The following is a 24,095-nucleotide window of genomic DNA, read 5'->3' as shown; positions in this document are numbered from 1 at the left end:
AACTTTACTTTCCCTTTCTCTCTCTTCCTTCCAGAGCACTTCACTAATCACCATATTGCTCGCTCTCCCTTTCTCCCTCCCTCTCCTATAGTCTCCCCATTCCATTATGCCTCCCTCCCTCCCTCCTTTCATCCCTCCTCTACATCACAAACTCTATGGGCTCGACATCACATTATTTATCTCTCTCTCTTTCCTTCTCCGCATTCACGCCAGGAGTCCATTCAGACGTCCACTCACATTAAGCATATAATATTCTCTCTCTCTCTCTCTCTCTCTCTCTCTCTCTCTCTCTCTCTCTCTCTCTCTCTCTCTCTCTCTCTCTCTCTCAGGTTCGGAGGAGGAAGAATAGGGAGATAAGGAGACAGAAAGGTAGAGAGGCAAAGGTGATGAGTGTGTGTGTGTGTGTGTGTGTGTGTGTGTGTGTGTGTGTGTGTGTGTGTGTGTTAGAGAGATGGACAGATAATGAGTTAAGAGACAAGTTAGATATGTTTAGGGGTAAGGGTAATTACGATGGATATGAGAGAGAGAGAGAGAGAGAGAGAGAGAGAGAGAGAGAGAGAGAGAGAGCACAGTGACCACGAACACGGACTTAAAGGGGGGGCCATACACACATTAATAAAAATAAATAAATAAAAGTGATACTGGGCAAGCTTTGGAATAGGTGCCCTCAAGGAAGATGGTTCCTTTAGCTCAAGAAATCCCAAGCCCTACCAATAGACTTTTAAACCTATCTGCTCTTGTTTGAAAAAAAGAAGAAAAAAAAAAGAGCAGGGTGGGGGGTGGGGGTCGTCGTCGAAGGCAGGAGGCGAAAAGACTGACGGACGGACGAGCAGACAAGTGGGAGGGAGGCTCAGGACGAGGGAGAAAGAAGGGAGACAGGAGGGAGATTGTAAAAGGAAGAAGGCTGAGGAAGATGAAAAGAGAACGGATGCAAGAGGAAGTGGGAAAGGAGGGAGGCGAGAGGGAGGGGAAAAGGAGGAGGGAGGCTGAGGTCGGAGAAAAGGAAGAGGGTAAGGTAAGGGAGGGATGGGAAAATCCACGAGTGAGCCTCAAAACCCGCCATATAATATACCGGACGTAATGCCGGAGAACCCTAACAAATGGCCCTTTCAAAGCTTCCGTCCTCCAGTGCCACCAAATCCAACCATTCAACGCGAGGGTGGCGGTAGTGGTGGTTGGGGGTTGCAGCCACTCCACAAGGTCGCCCTCACCTGCCCTCCCAAGACAAGACTCCGCCCTTAAAGGTGGAGGTGGCGTAGCACTGTGCTGCCCTCAATAGTGCTTGACTGGCTGGGTGCTGCTGCCTGCCTCCCACCCTCTCTCTCTCTCTCTCTCTCTCTCTCTCTCTCTCTCTCTCTCTCTCTCTCTCTCTCTCTCTCTCTCTCTCTTTTTTTTTTTTTGGGGGGTAAATTCCCAGAAAAGATATTTGTTGTATTCTCTCTCTCTCTCTCTCTCTCTCTCTCCCAGAAAAGATATTTGTTGTATTTTCTCTCTCTCTCTCTCTCTCTCTCTCTCTCTCTCTCTCTCTCGGGGGGCAGCATGATGTGACGACTTTCCCAAGTTAGCCACGTAACAAGCTGAGTGTCTTTGCTCGCCTCCCCACACAGCTGTTCCCTCCACTCCCCCTTCTCCTACTCCTCCCCCTTCCTCTTCTTCTGGGTGGTATATTAAGGCCTTCTACAGTCTCTAAACACTCCCCCCCCCCCTCCCCCTTCCTTCCTTCGCTAAGACATGAAGTTGGTTGGGTCCAGTATTCTACTTTTGAGACGCACACACAAACACACACGCACACAAGCAAACGCCCGCAGTTAATTAAGGGATTCTCAACAGTCATCATATTTTGCGTTACCAGATGCACTCAAAAATTATCAAGATAGCCATTTTGTTAGTGAAGGATGAAATGGGGAATCTGTAAAATGCGCACACACACACACACACACACACACACACACACACACACACACACACACACACACACACACACAGGACCGACGCAAGCGCATTTCCTGCCATCTCTTCTTCTCTTTTGTCTGCTCCTCAATATACTCTCTCTCTCTCTCTCTCTCCAATCTCTCATCTCTTCTGCTTGTATTCCTCCAACTCTCGTTCGCCCCCCGGATGACCGCTGCGTGTTTTATGAATTCAAGACTGGGAGAGAGAGAAAGAGGAGAGGGGAGAGAAGAGGGAGGGGAGAAGAGGGGAGACGGGTGAAAACTGAAAACTTGACGTCGGGTTTATTCAGCATTCTCCTTTTTATTTTCGTTTTTCTTTTGGGGGAAGTTGAGAGGTCAAGCTTTTCCTCTCTCTCTCTCTCTCTCTCTCTCTCTCTCTCTCTCTCTCTCTCTCTCTCTCTCTCTCTCTCTCTCTCTCAGCATCCCTACCTGCCCCTAACCTTTCTCTTTCCTATTTTCCTCTTCCTCCTCCTCTACACCAACATATATACGATTACTCAAACATATTCATCACATATACTCAATTTTATCTTCTCCACACTTGATCAGGTTCACTCACATCCCAAGGTACACGTTATCGCATTATCTAAAGCACTAGAATTCGTCTTGTAGAGAATAACATTAAGAATCGTATGGGAAGAGCAGATTTTTTTTTTCTCTCTTTCTAAACCTTAATAACTTTGCCTACCACCAATCGACTACTTACTACACCCACACCCACACCCACACATATACACACACACCCCTGCCAGCCAGCAACCAACCCTGCCAGTCACAGTTATGAAAAAATACAGAAAAATGTTGGAGGGGAGTAAAACGATGTACTACTTCTTCCCTCTCCTGCATCCCACCTATCACTCCACCCTTCTATTCTCTCTATCCTAAAACTACCCTACTTCACCCAACCCCCTCTCACATTTACCCTAGCTTCTTCCCTCTCCCCCATCCCACCCCTCACTCCACCCTTCGATTCTAAAACTACCCTGCTTCACCCCATCCCATCTCACATTTACCCTAGCTTCTTCCCTCTCCTTCATCCCACCTCATACTCCACCCTTCTATCCTTTCTACCCTACCCTACCCAATTCCAGCTAACTTGCCCTGGTTCCTCCCTGTTGTCTTCTTTATCCCTTCCCAACAAACCCAAACTACCCTATTATATCCCTACTTTCCCACATCCTATATTACGTCTACCGTCTTAACTTGCCTGCCTATCCGTCTTTCTCATTGCCTCCCACACACTCCTTATCTAATCCCCTATCACTTTTACCCCAAAATGACCGTTCTCTATCATTCCTTTACCCCAACCCATCACGTCTACCCCAAAAAGACCCTTCTCTATCCTTCCCTTACTCCGTCCCATCACTTCAATCCAAAATTACCCATCTCTATCCTTCCTTTATCCCAACCCATCACGTCTAGCCAAAAATGACCGTTCTGTCCTTCCCTTACCCCGTCCCATCGTTTCAACCCCCAAAATTACCCTTCTCTATTCTCCCCTTACTTCGTCCCATCACTTCAATCCAAAATTACCCTTCTCTATCCTTCCCTTTCCCATCATCCATCCCCAAAAAAAACCGTTAATCTCAATCCTTCTTATATACCCGTATCCCCCTTCTACCCCAAAAATTACCCTTCTCTATCCTTCCCTTATCCTATCCCAACCTATATCACAGCCAGCGTATCTTACCTTACTTTACATTCCTCCCACGATCCCTCCCTACCCGTCTCCCTCACCGACAAAATATATTCGCTTCTCCCATTCCACCCAAGACCGCCGTACCCGCACACCAAAACCCTTTTCCTCCCCCTTAACCAAAAATCTCGCCCCGCATCCTCATCACCCAACAAAAAGAAGAGGGAGAGGAGAGGGAGGAGGGAGGGAGGAAAAAAAACTCCCAAAACTGCACCGGTCCTATTGAGACGGGTCGGGAAAAAGACTTCGCGAGCACTGCCGGGGCGGGGATATATATTTTTTTTTTATCCCTCTTCGGTTCAGGGGTGGGGTGGGGGGGAAAGTGGTGGTGGAGGAGGAGGAGGAGGAGGAGAGGGGAAATACACCACCTGCTTATTTTTTTGGTTTCACATTTTACTCTTCTTGCGGATTCTGAGAGAGAGAGAGAGAGAGAGAGAGAGAGAGAGAGAGAGAGAGAGAGAGAAACAACAATAATGATGATAGCAGTAATAATAGTAATTGCACAAATAATAATAATAATAATAATAATAATAATAATAATAATAATAATAATAATAACAATAATAATCTAACAGGAAACAAAGCGAACGTGAAACTAAAACACAACCAAGAAAAGAGTTGAGAAAAGAAAATGGAGCTGGAAAGAAACGGAAATCTGAAAATGGAGAGGAGCTAAGAATCTTAAAACAGTGCCCGAGGAAGGAAGATAACTCACGGCGGAAGGGGAAAGGGGAAAAAAAATGATGACAGGAAAGACAAAAAAGAAAAAAACAGCGATGAAACAAGGATTATACACCACCACTATAACTTCACCAAAGGAGGAGGAGGAGGAGGAGAGGGAAGGAAGGAGAGAGGGAAGCGAAGACAAGTAGATGGTGGAAAAGAATGGTTTAAAAAAAAAAAAAAAAAAAAAGAAAAAAAAAAAGCAGGAAGATGTTGCACAGAAGTAGGAAGACGATGATAATGAGGATGAGGAAGAGGAAGGAAGAGGAGGAGGAGGAGGAGGAGAGAAGTAGAGCGACAAACACAAAACACACGAGTACTAAACACAAACATACCAACTCAAACCCAGTCTTCTCCCTTTTCCTCCCTCCATTACCCTTTCCTTGCCTCTTCCTCTCTCTCATCCACCTTCCCTCTCCCCCTCGCTCTCGCACGCTGTCCACTCGTCCCGTCCCGTCCCGCCCCGCCATCCCCGGCTCTCAGTCCCATCAAATTAGAATAGCGATGAAAGCGTGCCCACATTACCACGGCTCATGAAAACGCCCTTTACAGCCCCGGCGACATTTTAGCCTAATAGTGAAGGGTAATAGCGGCGGCTCGACCCTGCTCGCCCTGCTCCACGCCGCCATAACATTAAGTGGAGAAAATGCGACCCCCCCTCCACCATCACCACCGCCGCGTGCACTACCAATGACAACACTGAAGACAAAGAGAAAGAGAGGGGGAGGGAGGAGAATGAGGAAGGGAAGACGGGCATATGCAGATGATGATGGTGGTGGTGAGGGAATGAAGGGCACTTTAACAACACCGTAACCAAGACGTACGCACATACACACGCACGTACGCAGGTAGATGGGTAGGAAGGTAGGTAAGGTAGGTTGGTAGATTGGTAAGCGTTATCATCTGAAATTATGGTGGAAAAGGTGTTAGAGGAGGAGGAGGAGGAGGACAAAGATGAAACAGTGTAATAGGACGAGGAGGCGGATGAGGCAGAGAAGATGAGGAGGTGTTATGGAAAGAAGAGGGCACTGGCCAAGAGGAAGAGGAGGGGGAGGAAGAAAGAGAGGACCAAGAGAACAGGGATTATAAAGAGGCGTATAGGAGGATGAGAATGAAGAAGAAAGGAGGGAGGAAGGAGGACAAAGAGAGTAGGAAGGACGGCCAGACAAAGATAATCGAAAGCATAAGACACTAAGGAAAAGAAAGAAGGAAAGAAAGGAAGCAAGATGATCACAGGAGGGATGAAAGAAGGAAAGGAAGGACACTAGAGGGAAATCGAATGCTGAAAGAACTATGAAAAAAAAAAGAGGAAGGGGGACAGACATAGATGTTCCCCTTATACAGGTCTTTACCACCACACACAATCGTCAGGTACACACAGAGGCCGCAAATTCCTTGGAGATGAGAGGACGCGGCGTTACGGCCCGTCACGCTCCACATCGAGTGTCACAATAACGGCAGGTAAACTAACGGTAAGCGGCGGTGGTCAGGTGAACGAGGAGCGGTCAGGTAACGCGCATAGACACACACTACGTACATATATACATACACACTACATCCCATTACTGCGTGAACTTGATGCCTTGTAATTCTTTATAACGTATCTTTGTGCAGCCCGTCGCCCCCTAGCCACCTGGTGTTTTTAATTGGTGCCCTGTAATTACCCGCTCCTCCACCTCTACAAGACAGAAGACACCCATTAACCGAATCTTTTGTGCTGTCATAACCTTACCTGTAACTCCCTCCTTCCCTCTTTATATCTACCGTTACCACAGAAATAAACTTGACTGCTTAAATCTTCCAAATGCAAGAACTCTCCTCTCTTCTCATTTTTGAAGTCTAAAAAATACTTCCTAACCACAATATCGACTAAACACTTCATCCTACCTTCACTACCATCATCATCATCACCACCACCACCAGCTCACTCTCCCTACCGACACTATACCCCATTTTCACTCCATTCTCCAGATTCCCTCTTGGAAAAAAAAAAAAAAAAAAAAAGTAGGCGGGAGGGAACGGACGTCAACCTCACCTGCACTCGAGAGAAATGAGAAAAAGAAGTGGTTGGATCTCGCCGCCTAGGCCCGAGAGAATTTAAGATGAGGAAGAAGAGTCGTTAGCGAGAATAACTTGGCACTTATCCCGCTTTATCGATTGAGGAGGCAGCTAATGACCGCTCGCTGATTCTCCTCACTTTTGCGGGTCGACTCTCGCTCTGATACACAGATATACATAGATAGAGGACCCACTATAAAAAAAAAGTAGAAAAAGGCAGACAGAAAGGATTATGGTGCTATGACCGCTCGCTGATTCTCCTCACTTTTGCTGGCCGACTCTCGCTCTGATACATAGATATACATAGACAGAGGACCCACTAACAAAAACAAAAAAAGGGCAAAGACGGAAAAGATTGAGGTGCTAATGACCGTTCGATGATTTCCCTCACTCTTGCTGGCTGGCCGACTCACTCACTCTCTCAGAAACATAGATATATATAGATAGATACTAACAAAAGCAAGGAAAAAGACAGACACACATATACAGACATAAAGGAATATTCTCACCACATATTACCCGTTGGACCTCAAGAGTAAAAAGGAAGAAAAAAGAGATAACCAAATTAGTAAAGGTGACATTATACCCTGAATGGAAGGGAACGAAAGGAAGGAAGGAAGGAGGGAGGGAAAAGAGGGCAAGGAAAAGAAGAAAAAAAGAGATGAGGGGAATAATGAAGGTAAGCCAAGAAAGAGGGGATTGAGGAGGAAGGAGCTTAGATGAGAGAGAGAGAGAGAGAGAGAGAGAGAGAGAGAGAGAGAGAGAGAGAGAGAGAGAGAGAGAGAGAGACGGGAGGGGGGGGAGATAAAAGGAAGGCGGCGTGATGAGCAGGAAGAGGCGGTGAAGCGCGTGGATGAAGATGAATGCTAGGCTGAGTAAGGCGTGTATAGGGGGGGGCGAGGAGGAGGAGGATGGGGGATGAGAACTTGCAAGGAGAGGAAAACAGGAAAGTGGGGAGAAGGAAGGAGAGGAGGAGGCGGAGGAGAAGGAATAGGGGGAGGAGGAGGAGGAGGAATAGGGGAAGAAGGAGGGGACGACGGTTGGAGGGGAGTAAAGGAAATATATATTATGCAAGGTGAAAAAGAAAAAGGGGAATAAATAATCCTAGCATATATACACATTATTATCAGGATCAACACAGAACACGCGCGCAACGGAAGATAAAAAATTACGTCCACACAAATGAACTCAATGACGCGAGTGAACAAAGGAAAGCGAGATTAAAAACAGTAGAAATAACGGAAAGATAACAGGCACAATGAGAAAATCCTAATAGCACAAATATAATAATGATAAAGAAAATACTCTCAACCCGAGTCATCAAAACACACTGGGAGGATAATAAAACAAAACGAGGAACACAATAAAGAAGGCAAACACATACAAAGAAGGACAAGTGACAGAAAAGTTTAAGGGAAAAAAAAGAGTCTATCCCGCACTGTTCTTTAAGTCTCCCTTTAAATATCAGAAACTGTCTCTCAACCTAACCAAAACACATCACCACAACCACCACCACCAAGTGTTCCTACTGCACCTGTGTCCTTCCTCTCCGTCTCTAGTCCTCCCTTCTCCAAACAGGCTGCTATCTGTCCCTCCTCCTCCTCCTCCCTCTGCAGTCAGCCAGGCAGCCCCGCAATGCATATAGTGTCAGGTGGCAGCTCCGTGCTACTCAATTCTCCCCGAGGTTGGCGCGGCTAAATCAGTCTTACCTTGTTGCATACCGTCACGGGCCGCGGCGTACTGCATAATGTACGGCTCAATCCCCTGCAGCGAGTGTGTGTGTGTGTGTGTGTGTGTGTGTGTGTGTGTGTTAGGTGGGAGAGGTGGTTTTTTTTTAGAATTGTCACATTTAGAAAGCTAAATTTAGAAGGAACGTGTGTGTGTGTGTGTGTGTGTTGTAGTAGTAGTAGAAAAGGGGTTAAAATTTATCTCTCATGTAAAAAGTTAAATCTAGAAAGAACGGTGTGTGTGTGTGTGTGTGTGTGTGTGTGTGTGTGTGTGTGTGTGTGTGTGTGTGTGTGTGTGTGTTGAGGGTACACGCCAAGCCACAGCGACACTCACCTGGAAGAGAGATAAAGACAACGTTAATTATCTGCACAAAGGCAATTTGGGGCAGAATAAGAGAGGAAATTAATACAAAAGGCTCTTCCCTTCCCTTCCCCTTTCCCTCACATTGTCGACCTTTCAGCGCGAATAAACGATTAAGATTTTGATTAACTAGTGTTTTACTGTTCCTTAAATTGCTTTATACATTCTATTTCCCCTTTATTTCCATTGTTTCAGCCCTCTCTCTCTCTCTCTCTCTCTCTCTCTCTCTCTCTCTCTCTCTCTCTCTCTCTCTCTCTCTCTCCCCCTCCGTAATGCTTTTTTTCCATATTACCCTCTCGCCCCTCCTCTCTCCTCTCCGCTCTCTTTCCAATCACCTCTGTTATTCTACTCAGCGAATTCCCAACCTTCACTAAATAATATATTCTTAATCTGTTTGAATCCCTATTGCGAATTATCATCACGTTTCCCTCCTCCTCGTCCTCCTGCCTCGCGCCTGCCTCTCTCTATTTACCGTTTATATTACGTGTGTTGTTGCTTTCCATGTCGTTATTCTCTTCCTTTCCCTATTTGGCACACTTCGCATGATTGATATTTGCAGGTCTCCCTTACTCGTGCAATCGTTATGGTATATAGTTCGCCTTTACCTGCATATCCACCTCACCTTACCTGTTCATTAATTTTCTCTTGCTATATATTCATCCTCACTATTCTTCATGGTTTTTTTTTTTACCTGCCTGAACCACATCTATTTATTCATATTCTTTACCTGTACGTTCACCTCGCTCTTCTGCATCGCCTTTCACCAACTCATGCACATTCTTTACAGCTTCACTTCAATCCTGGCTCATAATCATCTATTCATTCACTTTCTCTTGCCGTATGTTCCCTTCACACACCTGCCACACTCTCACATATTCATTCACTGTAGCATTATTAATTTTACCTGCGTCATCTCACACCTGCGTTCCCTATTCATTCACTAATCTAAGTCACCGTTCCTTACCTGTCACCCATTCAATCAAAACAGTAGACAAATTCCACCACCCTTGCCTTTATATAAACACAGGTGACTATAATTAAGCCATTGTGTAGAGAGATTATAATAAAAATTTACATCTTTAAGTCGCCGTTCCTTACCTGTCACCCATTCAATCACAGCAGTAGACAAATTACACCATCCTTGCCTATATATATATGCACAAGTGACTATAATTAAGCCATTCACCATTGTGTTGAGAGTATAATAAAATCTTCAATCTTTTGATCACCGTATACGCGTTACATTTCCCTTATTAATATACATGTTGCTTCAACCATTTTCTTTACCCTTCATTTGCTTTCATTCATTTCCCAGTCGTCGTCTTTGGCTACCAGTAACATATTTCTCTCTCTCTCTCTCTCTCTCTCTCTCTCTCTCTCTCTCTCTCTCTCTCTCTCTCTCTCTCTCTCTCTCGACTTTTTCTTCTCTCTACCGATACAGAGGGAGAGTTTTCCTTGCTGGTTTACGCCTCATTACCTCCCTCAGATTATGACTCGATGAGAAGGAAAAGTAAGAGGAGGAGGAGGAGGAGGAGGAGGAGGAGGAGGAGAAACAAAGGGAAGACGAGCAGGAAGCAACTTTCTTTCTGTTTACCGAGTCTTCCGTTCCGCTCACACACACACACATACACACACACACACACACACACACACAGAGAGGCGTCTCTTGTCTCTCTCCGTCTCTCCCCTTCACACTCGTGTTCTCACTGTGCCACGATTCTGTTTATCTCCAGAGTTGTGTTGCCTCGAAGAATTATGCCTCCCCGCTTTTTTTATATTTTTATTTCCCCGAGAACGAGTGCGAACGAGACCGAGCGAGAGAGAGAGAGAGAGAGAGAGAGAGAGAGAGAGAGAGAGAGAGAGAGAGAGAGAGAGAGAGAGAGAGAGAATGGCTGGCTGGCTTTGCAGGAATATTATTTACACAGATTAAAAGTGGGTCGCAGGGAGACATAAATATAGCATAAAAGAAGCGGGAGAACGAACGAGAGAGAGAGAGAGAGAGAGAGAGAGAGGGGGGGGGGGTGCATACATAAAGCTGAGTATACAAGAAGTGGCGGGTGGTGAATGCTATGCTGCTAACCAATCACCGAGCCAATAAAACAAGTAAGCAAAAATAGAGCCACGCACACCACATGCTTAAACGATCCGACGTGTTGGAGATCAGTCACGCCGTCTATGAATTGCCACACTGTTAAATCAATCACACAAACCAATAAAATACACAAACACACAGATGCAAGGAACCCACAAGGAGAAAACGATAGAGGGTGTTGGGAAAGAGTCAAGGCGTCTTTCAGTGGCTTTCTCTCCCTTATCTTATTTCTGCTCCTCTCTTATGTTCTCATCACTTAACCTTAAAACAGTCTTCGCACCATCGCCTGAATCCCTCTCTCACGCTAACCACCACACCCCCAGGATACGGGTTACCTCTATACACCTTCACTACTTACCCCAAAGGCTATCTCACTAACCTCAATACATCAACACAGCCTTCTTTACACCCTTACTCAAACCACAAAGTCATCATCGGACAATTTTTCACCTGATCCTAAAACCTTCCCCAGCAAGAATCTCAGTAACTACCCCAACTCATCCTTCTTTTTCCCTCCATCCTTCCTTCCTTCCTTCTCTTAATTATTTTTTTCTGCTTTCATCGCTCCCTTTTCCTCACACCCCTTGTCATCACCCCACAATCCTTCACCTCCCCCCCTCTTAAGCCCAAACCCAAAAGCAATCTCAGTGACTACCCCAACCTCATCCTTCTTTTTCCCTCCCTTCCTTCTCTGCATTATTTTTTTATCTCCTTTCATCGCTCCCTTTTCCTCACACCCCTTGTCATCACCCCACAATTCTTCACCTTCCCCCTTAAACCCAACCCCAAAAGCAACCTCAATCAATCTCAGCAAGGTTTCTTCCTTCTCAAGATTATTTTCCTCCTGGCTTGCTCGCTATCCTTCCCACATCCCTTAAGTCCTCACCCCACAATCCTTCACCTTCCCCCCTTAAGCCCAAACCCAAAAGCAATCTCAGACTACCCCAACCTCAGCTCTCTTCCTTCACAACATTATTTTCCTTCTGGCTTGCTCGGTATCCTTCCCACATCCCTTAAGTCCTCACCCCACAATCCTCCACCTTCCCCCCTTAAGCCCAAACCCAAAAGCAATCTCAGACTACCCCAACCTCAGCTCTCTTCCTTCACATTATTTTCCTTCTGGCTTGCTCGCTATCCTTCCCACATCCCTTAAGTCCTCACCCCACAATCCTCCACCTTCCCCCCTTTAAACCCAACCACCACAACAATCTTAGTGACTACCCCAGCCTCTTTCTTCTTCCTTCTTCCGCCTCATTTTCCTCCTGGCTTCCTCGTTCCCCTTCCCACACCCCTTATCTCATCACCCAGCAATCCTTCACCTTCTCCCCCTAAAATCCATCCCAAGTGCCTCTACCAACCTCTTTCTTCTCCCTTCCTTATTTTCCTCCTGGCTTCCTCGCTCATATCCCTTCCCAGCTCCTCCAATTGAACTCTAACAACGCAATATAAGGGAGGCGGCGTAAAAAAATGCATCCCTCTTCCTCATCAGGGGCGGGTAACAGGTGGTGTGTGTGTGTGTGTGTGTGTGTGTGTGTGTGTGTGTGTGTGTGTGTGTGTGTGTGTGTGTGTGTGTGTGTGTGTGTGTGTCGATTTTTTTTTACTTTATTCTCCGTGTATTTGAAGCAGAAGCAAAATTATAGCTTGTTTTGTCTTTAACAATTAGTCATGGCACTGATGAATAGAGAACAAGCTGAAGAACAAGAATACTAATGCAATTCGATTAACAGGACGCTCCGTATTAAAATAAAGACTAGTACTACAATATAAAAAAATAAATAAGTAACAGGTGCTTCGTTCATGACAGCTTCAATTAGTTTTCAAGCAGCAGGAGTGTTTGGTTGCACGGAAACAAACAAGCACGCACGCACGCACGAACACCTTTACAGAGCGGGACCAGCCATTACTAAGGACCAAGCCGTGTATCATCTGGCGTCCCTCCCAAGCCTGGCAGACAGGTGAACGCCAACCAACGTCATTGATCCGGTTGTGTGTAGGGCACAGATGGGTAGGCGGAATGCTTAATAGTATGTATGATACAGATGGTATGCCGAATAGTAGTTGTGGTACATGTACTTGGAAATACAAACACTGAAAACTACTATTCGTCATTCCACATATCACACATACTATTACGCACTCCACCTTCCCATCTGCGTCTTACACGTGGAACAGTGTGGCGAGGACCAGCCAGACGCGAGACTAGGAGACGCTGGTGGTGGTGGTGCTGACGCAGGTGGGAGTGGGGGTGGGGGTGACGTTATTGTTGTTGGTGGTGGTGCAAAGCGTGTGTAGCCAGGCCCATATTTTCAACTATTTCGGGACTCACACACGCACATTTGATAAGGCTTTCCTGGTGTTGGTAGTATTTCCATGGGAAGTTTTGCGTGCCTAGTGATAGTTTAACAATGTTTCTGCACCATGAACTTAAAAAGACAAATATGAAAACTCGACTCCATTTGGAAATAGTTATTGTGCAAGCGAAACCGTCTGAGATTACGGGTCGAGTCTAGGGGGTCTTGGTCTTTCCTTATAGTTACCCGCCGTCATCCAGGTGACTTGTGGTGCCAAACAAAATGCGCGCGCCACCACACGACACACCTGGCGCCGGGCACTTGGGTCAAATTAGGAGTATAAAGCAGGGCACGAGTCATGTAATTAGGCACGAGGGGCAAAGGCTTCCTGAATAATTAAGCCGCTGTCTGACGGAGGGCCGTGGAGGGGCGGGTTGCGGTGGGTACTCAGTAAACACTGCAGTCCTAATTAGCTCGCCGGGCGGCCTGTCTCGCAGCGCTGCACAGCCACACTCACGCCGGAGGGGATGGGGGAATGGGGGAGGTGCAGTGCCGTTGCCCCCCCCCACCACCCCCAGAGGCTCACCTGTACACCTGCTGAACTGAGGACGTGTGTGTTCCGACGTTACCTAATTGAAATAAGTGAGGCGGACACCGAGGGCCATTGTGAGGCAGGTGGGTAATATGAGGGTGGCGGGACGACCGTGGTGTGTGTGTGTGTGTGTGTGTGTGTGTGTGTGTGTGTGTGTGTGTGTGTGTGTGCGCGCTCGCGCCGGCGGGCTGAGGGAGGCACGGGTGTTTGTCCAGGGGCACGCCACAATCAGGCGAGTCATCTTCGTCAACAAACCTCACTCAACCCTGGCTTGCCTTGCCTGCTCGCCTCCACCCACGCCCGCCTCACTCCTGCTTACTCCACCTTCATCACCACTACTACCTGCTGATTCTAACCTAACTATTATCACCTATTTCTGTTGTTTCTGCCCGTAATACAAACTCCACTTGTCTTTGCTGCTATCTCATCCACTTCTTCCATCTCTATTAGCTCCGTCTATCTACTTTTATCACTTTCCACATCCTCCTTCGTCTACTCGTCCACCTGCCCCTTCTACTTCTGCCCTTGCCTCCTTTCATATCTTTGCTACCTTCCACATCCTATTGCAGTTCCCTCACTCACCAACTCTTCCTTCCACCTGCCCCTTCTGTTCCTTCCTTCCTTCGTCTCTTCCCAAATCCCTAACCACGTCTCCCTCCACCACCTGCTCCTTCTTCCTTTGTTCTGGCCCCACAAACGCCACAACTAATACCTTGGTCGATTCCCGAAGCTAAGTGACGCCTGAACCACTATGCCTACCTGTCCTTTTTCATTACTTTTCACAAACAAAGTCACTACCCCATAGCACCAAAGCCTTATTTCTTCTACCATCTAATACCTTGCCTCACCCAAATAAACAAAAAACAATGTACTATGCCATTCACCACCCCTCTGCCTTCCCTACCATCACTTCCCTTACCCAAAGTACCACAGTCCTGCTTCCTTTACCATGCCTATCCTTGCCTCTTGCCTACCAGTCGTTTGAGGTACTGCCGGCTGGAATCCCGTGGTCTTGCTTGATCGAATTATCCATCAATGCTTCGCTTCGTCCTACACAACACAACACAACACGCGTACACCCAAGCGAAGGAAGGGGAAAACACAGCCGGTCTTCCTGAATGCTACAATGCTACAAAGCGGGAAGAGGCCGTAATTTCATCAGGATCTCTTCCCTTACCGACAAGAGGACGTCAGGGGACCTTCAAAAGTACATACGTAGAATTTAGGGTTAAAACAGAAAGGGCGGAAGAGGAAATAAATACAGATGGACGTGGCGCTGCCCTCCAACAAATTACTTAATGTAGAGCGAGACAGGGACGTTAGCTGACGAGGGGGGGAGGAGGAGGAGCCCAGGGCAGCACAATGACTAATGGCGTATAAGAGGGAAGGGCTGGCAGACAATTAACAGCCAACAGCAACTCAGTAAAGACCCCGACAACGAGAGAGAGAGAGAGAGAGAGAGAGAGAGAGAGAGAGAGAGAGAGAGAGAGAGGGGCGGGGGGGGGGGGCGGCAGAACCAGGAGGTCACCCCATAAGAGAAAAAAGTGGGGGTAGCAATGTTGAGGAGGAGGAGGAACGAGACTAAACAAACATGGCCGCCCAGACTACAGAACAAGAAGAGTTTCCTGTCACCGTCCTCACTTTCAGCAGTTTGTCTCAGTCTCCCCTTTGGCCCTCACTTTCGTTTTCTATTGTCCTTCCCTTCCACATAATTCCACATTCACTGACCTTCCTATATCTTTCCCTCTCTCTTTCTCTCATCATGTTATTTGCACTTTCCAACCCATGAACACTTCTCTATCCCCCTCTTACACGTCATTCCTTACCCTCAATCCCCTTCTTCCGTCTCCGTGTTTACCTTCAGGCCGCCAACTAATAACAAACAACCTCCTCCTCCTCCTTAGTGGCAACGCAAAACCCAAATCGAGCGTCATACACTTAATTCTGCAGTGATTACGCCCTTCGTTCCTGCCCCTGCAATCTGTTTTTCTAGCATTTTATCATCCTCACTGGCTCCCCTGCCCTGCCCTGCTGCTCCTACTGGCGTTCTCCATCCCTTGCACTGCTCCTGAATGATCGTCTCCCCCCACCCCTCGTCTCTCTCTCTCTCTCTCTCTCTCTCTCTCTCCAATTTACACAAAAGAAAAACTCAAATTCCAATCCAATTAAATTCATGGATTACAGTTAAACGTCAATTGATTTAAACTTACATGCTATTCTCTTCCAATTCAATTCAATTATTTTTACAACGCCTTAAAACATTTGCTGTTTTTAATACTTGCTAACAAAAGTTAACAAATGAAAAAAAAAATCAGAGCAATAGGAGTAACATATAACCCCACATCAAAATACTTTAGGCAATTTAACATCAATTCACGGCAATTCATTAATTTAATTTTCGATAGTTATATTATCTTCCTTTTTTTTCCGACTCGCCTACTTTCCCAACCTATTCTAATTCCATTCATTATTAACACCAACGTCTGATCCTCCGCCCGAACACTCAGCACAGTCTTTGATCTCTCAGGCTTCGCGTCCATCCCCTTGAGTGCCTCCAGCCAATGCTTAACCAGTGTAAAGTTTTCCTTCTACACCGCCTCGCAGACGCAGACACGCGTTCCAACAGATAGACGAGAGGGAGCAAGAGGAACAGTTAATAAGATAAAAAAGACGGAGAAGTGGGCACTACTGATCGAAACGTGTATTATATTAACATGGCGTTAGGGAGCAAACAGTGAAGTAAAGGCTCAAGGTAATGGTGGTGGTGGTGGTGAAGTGTGGAGTGGGGGAAAGAATATCGGGGATGAGAATGGGAAAATAAAAGAGGGGAAAGGAAAGTGAGTGGGGTAGGGGTTAGGAGGCAGGGTGGTGAGAGGACCTAGTGGTGACGAGAGGGTCTGGCTGGCTGGCTGGCTGGCTGGCGGGGGGGCGCGGTGGTTGTTGACAGAAAACCCTGAATAACAAATACTGACAGACGTGTCGCCGAGGCCAGACATCAGCAGGGACACGGCGCTGTGCCGGGGCAGGGAGGGGGATGGGAACACCTGCCGCCACCACCACCGCCACAGCCGACGCCAAAGTTCGGGGCGTGTGGAGGCCGTGAAGCGCGTCTGACAACCCGGCGTTAATACGGCACTCTGTCGCCTCCCGCCCCTACATCTGCCGCACGGTTTTTTCGGACAGGCTTTTTGTGTGTTACCTCAGCTCAGCGGCAAGTAATTAATGGCTCAGCAAGAGGCAGTGCGGGGTGGGTCACATGAGGAAGATGCCCCCCGCCCCACCCCCTTGCCACTGGCGGCAGAGATGGCACCCACCAATAACCATCATAATGAGTTCTGCAAGACCGCCACGGATATAAAACTGGGCGAGTGACATCCGGAAGCGGGAGCAAGTTCGTATCCTGCTGTGCCATGCTGGAGCCACTCCAATCGGAGGAACGCCGCCAATGGTGTCCGGTGACTGCGCGGAGCTGGCCCGGCACACGTGACGCAGCGAGAGTAATGACGGCCATCATTAGCGCCTACACAACCTGCCGTGGCATTAGACACAAGCATTCTATTAATTGGCGCACATTAGTGGGGCGGCAGGTGTGCAAGCCAGCACGCCGCCGCCACAAGGAGGATTGACCTCTAATGAACAGCTAACAATTACGTCGCGTCCCCCGTGCACCCGGACAGACCAGACCGCCTCCCCCTGGGCCTGGGCAGGTGGCAAGGCGGCGAGGGCTCGGCCACGGGTGAGGACAGGTATATGAAAAGGCAGCGGTGGCGCCATCAGCGTGCGGAGCTGCGAGGCGCGAGTTTCCCCGCGAAGCAGCTTTCCCCTCACTCGGAGGCTCCTTAACCCCCTCTAATGAAGTTAATACCTTGAGCTCCCAGGACCAATTTGTGGCCTCGCTGTTGTTCGTAATGGCCTCCTCGGCAGCTCCGCAGCACTCCCTCCTCACACGCGCTGCCTCCCTTCTCCCTCGCTTCGCGCCACACTTTCAATAATGTCAATAACTTTCTATACATTTTGAAGGAGGCGCCGAGAAAGACGAAATTGCTATAGTTTAATTTTGCCACAATAATGGCAGACACAACCTGCCGCATCCCTCCACCAATATTTTCCTCGGGTGCGCGGATATATTTTCCCCCTCCAAACCATCCAATATTCGGGGACAAAATTACACTCAGTCAATAGATTTTCACCTCCCGCCCGGACAAGTGGCAGCCCCAAAGCTACTTATCGACTGCTCCAAGACTTTCAGGCTCTGGTCGATGAGGAAATTGTATTTTTACCTGGAAACTGAAGACCAAAAACCCTGCGCTTTCAGACAACTTGTACGGCATGAGGCGGGGCGCGCGTGCAAGTGAGCTTGAAGGTATAGGTGACCAGTTCAAGCTATGTCCCTGCAAGTAATCCCTTATCACACACAACGATAATACGCCTTTCTCCGTGCCTCGCGTTATCAAGGCACAGGACAAGCTCAGCGACACGTGATCTCTAATCTAATCGCTTGCCAAGCCTCGAAGCATCCCGCTTCTACTTACGTGTCACAACAGACTGTCACAAAGAAAATAAATACATAGAACGCTCGGTGAATCTCCCTCTCCTCCCCCCTCCCCTTCTGACTTCACGCCCATTAACCTTTCCCGACGCGTCAGAAATAACAAGTTGGGAATCATACCTGGAAGGCACCCACGTAACGGCTGTCTTTCCTTTCTTTTCCGTCCCGAGAACAACAACCTAAGGGCGTGCCGGCGAGGGACGGGGGGAAGAAGGGGGAGGTACAGGTAGATGGGAAGGAGCTTCATTAACAGGAAACAACCACAGTAATAGTTGCAGAAGAGTATCGTATGTCAATTACTTCTTCAGGAGCCAAAAAGAATAAACGAATGTGCCTTTCTCTCTCCCTCCCTCTCCTTTCCTATATCTCAAAAAATAATGGTACAAAAACAAAACGTTTCCCCGCCAAATTGACGTCTGGAGAACACACACACACACACACACACACACACACACACACACACACATCCAGTTGGCACCGAAAAACAGACCAACAGAAGAAGCGAAAGAATGGCGTAGGGTGACAGCTGAGGCGGTTGAGGTGGAAAGAGAGGGGACGGAGAGGAAGGGGGCGAGGGAGAGCTGGCTAGTGGAGGTGTGACGTCGCCAGTGACAAGACAGGCGGGCAGACAGAGAGACAGGGTGATGGAGTGATTGGGGGACGACATATGAAAGATGCTGCTGCTGCTACTTCAGACAGATGGCTCACTTCTCAGAACGGTCAAAAGAGGAAAGAAAGAACGGGGGAACGAAGACGAATGTATGTAGATAGGGGACGTTCCTTGCTTCTTTTTCCTTCTCTTAAAACGCCTTGTCAAGTGTTATTGCGAGACTTATACGTGAAAAATAACTATGACTTCCTGGTGATAGCGTCCTGTAATCTTGTGTTATGGAAGGAGGTACATATATAGAGAGAAACATTACCACACAAAAATACACACATCACCACAACCTCTCCCTTTAAATCTCAAAAGTACCCCATCACACCATCCTCTATATCCCACAACCAACACCACATTACCCCTCCCCCACCTCACTCCCTCCCACCACCCCATCACCACAACCTCTTAAATCTCAAGCAACCACATCACACCATGTCTTACAACTAACCCACACATCACCCCCAACACCCCTGTCGTCTATCTCTCTCCCACCTCATGCACATCACCTCTTCCTTTAAATCTCAAGCTACGACATCACACCATCTCTTACACACCCCATAACCACCCTCGCCTATCTCTCCTCACCCATCACCCCATTTTCCCCCCCTAACTTTCCCTCGCACTCATTCACTCGGGCCCCGCCAAGGAAGGAAGGGATAAAAATAATGCTCCCGTGAAAGACGAGTTCGCGGTATTGATGCGTCAAGGAGAATTAACTGCCGTGATGTAAAAGTTTGGGCGCACGCAAACACTGGCGGTGGCGGAGGCGTGGATATGGGTGGCTGACTGGCTGAAGAGAAGACCTAAACTGTTAGTAAAACACACACACACACACACACACACACACACACACACACACACACACACACACACACACACACACACACTCGCATTCCCTCTCCCTAACACACACAAAGACCCAAACGAAAGCAGCTGCAGCGTGACTTTTCAGGGACGAAGGAATGTTACCTCGACAGGGAATAATAATACCTATTGATGACGCCTCTTCTTCCTCCTCCTCCCGCGGCTCTATAACGAAAATGTGGAGGCTGACGCGACGCACAACGCACCATCGGGAAGCCTTTAGTTACGATGGCATAATGAGGGCTTTTTCGCTATACGGATACGAGGGAAAAAGAAATACTAGGATTCTTCTCATTTTCACACACACACGAGTTCTGTTGGCAGTGACCGCGCAGAAGTGAGTCACCCCTTTCCTTAAAAAAACACACACGCACACAATCACAATCCGTACCTGCTTGGGGGGGCGAGGAGGGAGGGTGCACCTATTCTAAGAAAGTCGAGAAAAGAGAGAGAGAGAGAGAGAGAGAGAGAGAGAGAGAGAGAGAGAGAGAGAGAGATGAAAGGCTCCGTTAACGCTCTGGGGTCCCACGCGACTCACGACAAATGAATGTTACACTTTTTAAACCTTAATGACTGACTGGAACGCGTTTGAAAGCCATGAAAGTCTGCGCCAATACAAACAAAACAAAGCAATAAAAAAAAAAGCTAAAAACTCGCTCAAAACAAACACATATTAAAAAAAAAAAAAAAATCATTAAAACCACTCGTGTATACAAATTTCCACGATTCGCAAAATATAAAATAAACAACGAAGCCTGACCACGGACAAAACAAGCAATGGACACTCAGGTACAGCCACTCACCCACTACCCTTAACAAGTAGGTAAGTTGCATATACTGTAGGCATGCAGCAGCGACTCAAACGCAAGGTCGCAAAGGGTTGTTATTGTTCCGTGAAATGCTACTTGTCGTGAGAAAACAAAAACGGCCTCGCGAAGGTTAGTTTAGTTAAAGCTGGAGTGGAGGCTTGAGAGAGAGAGAGAGAGAGAGAGAGAGAGAGAGAGAGAGAGAGAGAGAGAGAGACTCCTCCAGCCCCCTTCCCTCCCCAGTCAAGGAGTCACACAGCTTATATGTCAACAGTATGTAAATGACAGCAAGCCAATCATCTCGGGGGATCACTAGGCGACGGCGGCCTTGCAAACAACCCCTGCTGCTACCCCTCCCTTAACCTTCCCTCACTACTTCTACATCTACCTACCTCTTGCCTCCTTAATAATAATAATACACTTCTTCCTTCTCCGTTACCCTTCCCTCCTTTTCCTCTTCTTCCTTCTGCATTACCTTTCCCTCCTCCTCCCCCTCCTCCTGCGTATATGTAAGCAAGGAAACTACACCCCAACACTAACGCACTTCCTAACGCCCTTGCAAAAGATAACCAATCTGTAGCGGCTCACCCAACCCCCAGCACTTCCTCTTCCCTCCTTCCTCCTCTTCTTTTCTTATTCTTCTTTCTCTCTCAAGCTCCTCAGCGTTGCATCATATAACACACCTGGTCCTTCTCATTTTCCCTCCTCTCCTCTCTCATCTCTAAACAGACCAATATAGCCAATCCATCACTCTTAGCGCTCTCTCTCTCTCTCTCTCTCTCTCTCTCTCTCTCTCTCATCAATATAGCACAAAAAATCTTCTATGGGATTAAACAGGAAAATCTACCTTCTGCTTTTCTTTCTCTATCTAACACCCACCACCACCATTACCCCCTTCCTCCCTCCCCCTCCCACTCTTCTTCCCACCCCACAAGCAAGCACTCAACTCACTTCCTCCTCTCAGCCAAGTTGCAGATGACCCTCAGCCCGAAGACTTGATGAAACCCCCTTTTCAATACATCCTCCCCCTCCCCCTCTTACCCCAGCGAGGTTAAAAAATTACACGTCGTTATTATTGCTATCAACCAACGTAAAGGTAAGTAGAATGAGTTTCCTTTGGTACTAACTGTAATGGGAAATGGTCTTATTAAAATGATTTACCTCTCTCTCTCTCTCTCTCTCTCTCTCTCTCTCTCTCTCTCTCTCTCTCTCTCTCTCTCTGTCATCCCAAGAAGAGTAATTACCCAGTCTAATATCGCCCATGGACAAAGGCACCTCGCTCTCTGGTCTTCTTCATCCATCACTACGGGCGCCTCTTCACCCATCAGTCTATACCTCCCTTGGAAATGTGCTTGCCTCCCTTTGTGTGTCTGTATGTGTGTCAAAACTGTCCTTACTTAACCCTCTATAGTCTATACCCCCTCTAGTTTGCTTTATTTCCTTAGCTGAGTGACTGTGCTTGTGTTAAACTTCAAGGCTTTCTCTGTTAATCGTGTTCGCGCCTTTGAAATACCGGCTTCTTACTTAACCGTCTGCAGCCAATCTCTCTTCTGGTTTGCTTTGTCTCCTTAGCTGAGTGACTGTGCTTGTGTTAAACTTCAAGGCTTTCTCTGTTAATCGTGTTCGCGCCTTTGAAATACCGGCTTCTTACTTAACCGTCTGCAGCCAATCTCTCTTCTAGTTTTCTGTGTCTCCTTAGTTAAGTGATTGTGCTTGTGTCAGACTTTCTCTTGACTATTACAATCGGTGTTCGAGCCTTAGAAATAGCTTATGTTCCAATCTGTTTGTACGTTCATGCCTAGAAAACCTGATATCTACCCTGCGTGTATCTGTGGGTATCGACGCTAAAGCTTTGTTCCCTCTTCATCCTTCCATCACATCATCGCTCAGGGCTAATATAAGAACGGGAGTAAGGTGAACCGCAACAAAGAGGCAGCGTGGGGGCGATGGATGAATCCCTGTGCAACCCAGCCACCTACATACACTGGCGCCTCGCTCCGTCTCGCCCCTCACCTAGCACCTGCCTCCCCCAAATTTAATTAAACCTCGCTTCCCATAAATCCATTGTTCCGCCGTAATAGAACAATAAAACCCCATCTTCTCCTTTACCCCCTCCCTTCCCTTCTCTCTTCTCATCCCCTCCATCCTTTCTTCCTTCCTTCCTTCCGTCTTAGTCTTGTCTTCTTCCCTCTTCCTCCTGTCTGTCTCACTTATTAACCGACCCACTCATACTCCCACCCATGGAGGTATTAAGGGCTCCCATGCTCCCACCCCTACTGATTCTCTCTCTCTCTCTCTCTCTCTCTCTCTCTCTCTCTCTCTCTCTCTCTCTCTCTCTCTCTCTCTCTCTCTCGGCGCCTTGCATGCTAATACCTGCATTAAACAAGGTCTTCACGGCTTTTGACGCTCGGTATACCTTTCTTTATTTTTATGGCCTTACTATTTTTCTTTTCTTCGTCCTCAGTGCCCCCTCCCCCCCCTCTCTCTCTCTCTCCCCGAATTTCCCTTCCCTTCCCTTCCCTGGCTTTGCGACCATCCTACTTGTTGCTCCACCTTTCCTCCTCTTATTGGCTCCTCCTCCTCCTCCTCCTCCTCCTCCTCTGTTCCAGGCCGCCTTAAAAAGTATATTATATTACTCCGTCTTTTCCTTCCCTTCTCCTATCTCTTGCTTTCTTTCGTTCCTCTATTCTAGTCCACCGCCCACTCCCCCCAACCTGATCCCTTTCCTTCCTCCTCCTCCTTCTGTCCCCTCTTTTCTCCTCTCCCTACACCCTTTGCTAATAGAAACAATAAAGTTGAACAAGGACCATTCCCCACTGGACCCTCACTCCCCTCCCCTCCCTTTCCTCCCCTCACCCTTCACCCAATCCCCGTCCGTGTTCTTGTCCAAACACACACACACATATATATCCTTTTTTTGAGGTGTTTTTACGTGATGCCATTATTGTGTGTGTGTGTGTGTGTGTGTGTGTGTGTGTGTGTGTGTGTGTGTGTGTGTGTGTGTGTGTCGACGCATACAATAATAACCTGAAGAACCAAATACCTTGCTCGAGCTATAATGAGATAATGACGCAATGCGCAGGTAACTATCATCATCGTATTCCAAGCACACCTTCAATTAACAGAACTATGCAGCCCCCCCCCCCCCCAAAAAAAAGGCCACTCTCTAAAAACACGAAAAGCAAGAGGAAGAAAAGACGACACATGAAAAAACAGAACCACTATTTAAACACGAAGAAAATAAAGGAAAAAGTAATAGGAGAGCAAAAATTATATTCGACCCACGTAACGTCCACTCCCGCCAATCAATCCCCATGTCCTACGCCTTGATATTAGGTGACCCAGAGTCGTGTTCTACCCTCGCATGACTCGTCTGTTGGGAGTCGTGTGTCACCGGACCCCTCCCTACCTAACACCATGGGGGAGACGGAGGAGTGGGGAGGTGAGTCAGAGGGAAGGGGAGAGGGTGATGGGGGAGGGAGGGCCAACATGGGAGGGAGGTGGCTAACATGCACTGCTGGGAACTAAGGTGAGGGAGGTGACGTTGTGTGATGTGCGTGCGTGTCAAAAGGGAGGGAAGTGCCTGCTGAGTAACGTGCTGGCCGGTAATGTTAGCCAGAAATAACACGATAAAGTAAGCAAAGGTCAGGATACATATTCACACACACACACACGCACACCACAGCACATTGGTTGTTGTGTGTGTTCAGTGTTTGTGTTAGG

At 47.6% G+C, this 24,095-nt stretch overlaps 1 long non-coding RNA gene across 1 annotated transcript in view; it reads right to left on the bottom strand.

Moving 5' to 3' along the window:
* Positions 1 to 8,467: 8,467 nt before the first annotated feature.
* Positions 8,468 to 24,095, bottom strand: part of LOC127007163 (uncharacterized) — a 47,454-nt gene continuing 31,826 nt past the window's right edge. Inside the window, exon 4 of the long non-coding RNA XR_007760090.1 lies at positions 8,468 to 8,490. This is a non-coding gene — a long non-coding RNA (uncharacterized LOC127007163). The remainder of the gene's footprint in view (positions 8,491 to 24,095) is intronic.

The sequence above is a fragment of the Eriocheir sinensis genome, chromosome 34, assembly GCF_024679095.1.
Source record: "Eriocheir sinensis breed Jianghai 21 chromosome 34, ASM2467909v1, whole genome shotgun sequence".
Classification (NCBI taxonomy): Eukaryota; Metazoa; Arthropoda; class Malacostraca; order Decapoda; family Varunidae; genus Eriocheir; species Eriocheir sinensis.
Note: the sequence above shows the minus strand (reverse complement) of the source record. Positions and strands in the feature narration are given on the sequence as shown.